This window comes from Podarcis gaigeae (genome assembly GCF_964106915.1).
Source record: "Podarcis gaigeae genome assembly, chromosome: 1".
Taxonomy (NCBI): domain Eukaryota; kingdom Metazoa; phylum Chordata; class Lepidosauria; order Squamata; family Lacertidae; genus Podarcis; species Podarcis gaigeae.
In genome coordinates this window covers 86,460,265-86,465,892 of record NC_139678.1, presented here as the reverse complement: position 1 = coordinate 86,465,892, position 5,628 = coordinate 86,460,265, and the positions used below count along the sequence as shown (strand labels likewise).

General features: G+C 47.0%; 1 protein-coding gene across 1 annotated transcript in view; it reads left to right on the top strand.

Annotated features, from left to right (window-relative positions):
- The first annotated feature begins 4,156 nt into the window (after window positions 1-4,156).
- The window catches only part of VIL1 (villin 1), a 34,949-nt gene continuing 33,477 nt past the window's right edge, over window positions 4,157-5,628 (top strand). Inside the window, exon 1 of the mRNA XM_083737624.1 lies at window positions 4,157-4,282. The gene's annotated coding sequence lies outside the window, so the exon portion shown is untranslated. The remainder of the gene's footprint in view (window positions 4,283-5,628) is intronic.

The following is a 5,628-nucleotide window of genomic DNA, read 5'->3' as shown; positions in this document are numbered from 1 at the left end:
TGAGAACAGCCTCTTGGTTTTTTTTCTGTGTAACCTAAAGCATAAGCTGTTGTTTCTTTGCTGATCATGGGTGATAAGAAGAAATGCAATACAGGTAAGGGAATTTCATTTTATTAGTGCAATAGTCCTTAAAACAGGATTATGATTTAGGGTTATTATGGTTACTGTCTAATTTATATGTCGCTTACTTGTCAAAAGGGCTTCTGAGCAGTTTGAAAGTATAAAGCCAATTATGAAGGTTTGTTTCCTCACACTTGAACATTCTTTGGCTTGAACATTCCCTCCACATTTGAATACTGGAAGCCCTCTAAGAAACTGAGAACACACAGACAGGGTCTAAATTGGCTGTGGCAGGACTAGAAAGATCTTTGGGTCATATTTGGAAGATGTCTGAAATTCATCTTGAGTGCTCAGCAGCAAAAAATGGCAAATTATATGTTAGGAATTTTTAGAAAAGGGGTTGAAAATGAACAGGGCAGGATCGTCAGTATCTTTATATAAACCTGTGGTGTGACTGCATTTGCAATGTTGTGTAGAGTCACACCCCATCTTTTAAAAATCTCTCACTATAACTGGAAAATATGCACAAAAGAGCAACAAGAATGAAAAAGTTGCCAGATGCAGTTTTTTTGTGAGAAATCAAAAAAATGAATGACATACTGATGGAGAACCTGTGGCCCTCCAGGTGTTGCCAAACCCCATTTCGCATCTGTGTAATTGGCCAACGGTCGGGAACGATGGGAACTGAAGCCACCAACATCTGGTGGTGGAGGCAGAGCTTCCCAACTTTGGAACTGAACAAACCAAATTCAAATTGACGTGTGTAGAAAGTTCTGGAGGTAACAACTTAAAACCATTGACAAAGCGAGTGACAAGTTATCTGATAATCTGAATCTGAAACTCACTACAGGCAAGATATTTAACCATTTTCTTGATATATTTAGAGGTGGAGAGGGACTGTAGATCAGTGGTGGAGCATATGCTTTCAATTTGAACTGGACTTTGGGGTGACCTTCAAAAGGACTCAACTGGCCAACAGAAGTAACCCAATTATGCAACAAAGAGGTAAGGGTGCTGGATGGGACTGGATTACAAAAGAAGAAAACAACCACTGACGTGGGCCAGGCCATTTTGCACACAGGGAAACACACATGCTCCTCCCAGAAAATGATAATAGTTTTACTCCATTACAGAAGAGGGTTCCCTGCTCCTTCTACATCTCCCATCTATGCGCACAGCCTCCAAATGTCCTAGTTGGTTTCTGTGTCTCAGAAAAATAGATGAGGAATATGTACCCCCATACATTTTTGGACTCTCAACTCGCAGCTGCCCCAACCAGCATGACCAATAGTCATGGGTGAAGGAAGCTGGAGCCTTAAGAACTTACCAGAAGAGCCCTGCTGGATCAGGCCAATGGTCCATCTAGTCCAGCATCCTGTGGACTAGTCAGATACCTGTGGGAAGCCTGCAAGCTACACCTGAGCGCAACAGCACTCTGCCCACCTGCCATACTCAGCAACTAGGATTCAGAGGCATAATGCCACTGACAGTGGAGGCAGAACACAGCCACTGGGAAAGCAACATTTCCCTATCCCGGACTTTACAACCAATACCACTGCAAAAGGCAGCATGGTTCCACCTTGACTGTGTCTAAGTGGTTTGGGGGTGCTGATATGAAAGGTGCTGCAATATTTGTTGCAGAAAGTGGGTGGGCAAGAAAAGGCATGTCCATCAGTCCTACGTGTGTACCCAATGAGGCAGTTGCAGCAACAGGGAGCCCCCACCTCCACCCCCAACCTTCTGCTTATGTATCTCCACCACCCAAAGCTGCGGGCAAGCAGGCGAAGACTACAGCTGCGTGTAACCTGTTTCTGCTCCTCCCTCTTCAATCCTCTTCTTGTCCTGGGAGACGGGGGAGCAGGAGAGGTGGGGGGAGGTGTGGAAACCCTTGACTCCACACCAGTCTGACTTACCGTATTTTTCGCCCTATAGGACGCAATTTTTCCCCTCCAAAAATGAAGGGGAAATGTGTGAGTGTCCTATGGGGCGAATGCAGGCTTTCGCTGAAGCCTGAGGAGCGAGAGGGGTCGGTGCGCACCGACCCCCCTCGCTTTCCAGGCTTCAGGAAGCTATCCACAAGCCTTGGGAGCCCGGCGCAACTTCCCATCGGGCTCCCAAGGCTTGTGGACAGCAGCCTGCAGCCCAAAACCCGGGGAGCGCAGCGGAGCGCGCCCCGGGCTTCGGTGCGGATAGCAGCCTGTTCTGGGGGCTGGGGTCAGGGGAAGGTTGGGCTTCCCCCACCCCAGCCCCGCTCCTGGGGGGGAAATAAATTTTTTTCTTTATTCCTCCCCCCCCAAAAAACTAGGTGTGCCCTATGAGCCGATGTGCCCTATAGGGCGAAAAATACGGTATCTCTTCCTCCTCCTGCCCCTGTTCTTCACTATTCAGTCCTGCAGCAGCTTCTGCTGCTTGACTCTCATCTCCTGGCTGTTACAGGCTCCCCCAGTTCACTGATCCCGCTTCAAAGTCTGTCTCCAACCCCCCCTTCTCCCAATGCCCGCTCAGCACTATCCAGCCACCAGCCCAAAAGACTGGGATAGAAATTTAAATAATATATAAAGTTAGTAAAAAAACAACAACAGATAAAGGTCAATGACCCCTGACAGACTACTCTGGGGTTGCGGTGCTCATCTTGCTTTACAGGCTGAGGGAGCCAGTGTTTTCTGCAGACAGTTTTTCCGGGTCATGTGGTCAGCACAATGGAACACCGAAACCAGAGCAGCGCACGGAAACGCCGTTTACCTTCCTGTCGGAGCAGTACCTATTTATCTACTTGCACTTTTTTGGCGTGCTTTCAAACTGCTAGGTTGGCAGGAGCTGGGACCGAGCAACAGGAGCTCACCCTGTCGCAGAGATTCGAACCACCAACCTTCTGATCAGCAAGCCCAAGAGGCTTAGTGATTTAGACCACAGCGCTACCCGTGTCAGCTTACTGCAAAGTTGTTGTTACTGCTTCTCTGTGAGAGAGTTTGTGCCCATTGCCCAGCACCAGGATAAGTGGGGTTGGCCTCTTTCGTCGCAGGGCGAAGTGTCATTTCACATACAGTGGTACCTCGGGTTACATACGCTTCAGGTTACATACGCTTCAGGTTACATACACTTCAGGTTTCAGACTCCGCTAACCCAGAAATAATACCTCAGGTTAAGAACTTTGCTTCAGGATGAGAACAGAAATCGTGCAGCAGCGGTGCGGCAGGAGGCCCCATTAGCTAAAGTGGTGCTTCAGGTTAAGAACAGTTTCAGGTTAAGAACGGACCTCCGGAACGAATTAAGTATGTAACCAGAGGTACCACTATACATCTTAGTGGGGAGAATTTCACCTGTTGCACATTCCTTTCTCATGATGATGAGAGAAGTCATGCATGGTTTCCCTTGCTAAGTAACTCTCTAATTTACAGAAGCTGCCTGAGGGTCTGGACCCAGCAATCGTACAAGCTTGAATGTCCCTCTCTGCACCTGTTTGGGAGTCTGGGTGCAATGGTTTAATCCACCATGCCTCTGAAGAGTCCATGCTCAGAATACGGAACCAGGAATCAACTTCAGCCACGTTCTGGACCAAGGCATTTTGCTGCCCCTGGCCCTAATCAAGGGCCATAGTACTCAAGGCCAGTACAGAAGTTACTTTTGCACCTAAAGTGAAAATAAAAAAATCTGTAGCCCTTTTATGACACCACAAACCAGCTGCCTAAAGCAGATGCCTCCCTCTGCCTAATGATAGGGCCGGTCAAGTGAAGAGGGATGGTTCAGCCCTGAAGTTTTGTCCCTGCACATTCAGTTCATCTTTTCTATTGTGCTTTGGATCTAACCCATTAGTTCCACCCAGAGGCTGCAGAAAGGCCAATTTTCTTCATCTTGTTTGTTTGTTCCTCGGTCTCTGTCTGGCTCTGTTCCTCCTAGTTAGGCTTGACTTGGCCTTTGTTTTCTCTGTTCTCTTCCCCCCCCCCCCCCACTGCATGAGCTTCTGTCTTCCCCACACCGCCTTTTAAATAGCGTTTGCTGGAATTCAGCTCACTGGGGGCCACGAAGGGGGGTGTTAACTGGCTGTCTACTGGAGCAGGAATAATCCATGCCTAGGCTGCTGGCTTTGCCACCCTCCCTCACCCAGACCGTTCTGCTTCTCCCACACAGACTAGGGCATAGCAACAACAACCAGCAACAAACTACAGAACCGAATTAATAATTTGGGGGTATTAAAAACATTTGGCATCTGCTCCTGCATCAGGTAAGCTGTGAGGCTGTTGTCTTTGAGCTGGAATGTCACAAGGTGGGGCAGGTAGGATTGCCAACTTATCCGCTGGCCACTGTAGCTGTCTCTCTGGAAAACAGCTTAGGATCCAGATAGTCAGTGGTGATGTTTATCTCTTTGCTGTGAAAAGCTTCACCTTCTGATTTCTTCATATGGAGCTGTTGTTAACATCACAAGAGCAGGCCAGGCTGTTTTGTGTTTACTTGTGAGTTGGCAACCAATGGGTTGGTCAGATGGCAATCATTGGAAAACCAGAATTTTGCGCGAAACAATGATTTTCTGCCTTTTGAAGAGATGGCGATTGGCAGCAGCTCTCCAAGGTTTCAGACAGGGGACATTACCAGCCTTTTCTGGGGATGCTGGGAATTGAATCTGGAACTTTCTGCATACAAAGCAGAGGCTCTATCACTAAACTACAGCCCTTCCACCACACATTGCTAGAGGCTCTTTGCTCACTATGCAATATTAAATCATATTGACAGCCGACAACTCACCTTGTACTGACTTCTGAAAGTGGACATCTTAGTACATGGATAATAAGTTTTACTTTTTATTTTCAGTGTATGCCTCACTTTTTCATCCTTGAGAGGTTTAAACTGGTGTTTACTATGCAAGAAATAAAAGGAAAAGGAAAAGAAAGGAAGAAAGAAAGAAATTTATTCTGGTTGCGCTAATTACAGAATAGTGGCAACTCAGAAACATAATCAGCACCATTACTTATCTGAATAGACAGTTATGGGATGGGATGGTGGAGAAGCAGTTCATTCAGACAGCATTTTGAAAAGCACCCAAATAGGAACTATGATTTAACAAGCAGGAAATAGGGGTCATTGGAGGACATGCATTTTTGTTGAGATGTTGCAGGTATTTAAAAGATTCTTATGTGGGAGAAAAGCTGAGTGAGGCTAAAGTGAAGCCCATCATCACAAGAGTGGGTGACCAAACAGCGGTCCAGACAGCCAGGGGAAAGAGGAGACAGGCAGGCCTGACTGCAGAATAATAATAATAATAATAATAATAATAATAATAATAATAATTTATTATTTATACCCCGCCCATCTGGCTGAGTTTTCCCCAGCCACTCTGGGCGGCTCCCAATCAGTGTTAAAAACCGTACAGCATTACATATTAAAAACTTCCCTGAACAGGGCTGCCTTAAGATGTCTTCTGAACGTCAGGTAATTCTTTATCTCTTTGACATCTGATGGGAGGGCGTTCCACAGGGCGGGCGCCGCTACCGAGAAGGCCCTCTGTCTGGTTCCCTGTAGCCTCACTTCTCGCAATGAGGGAACCGCCAGAAGGCCCTCGGCGCTGGATCTCAG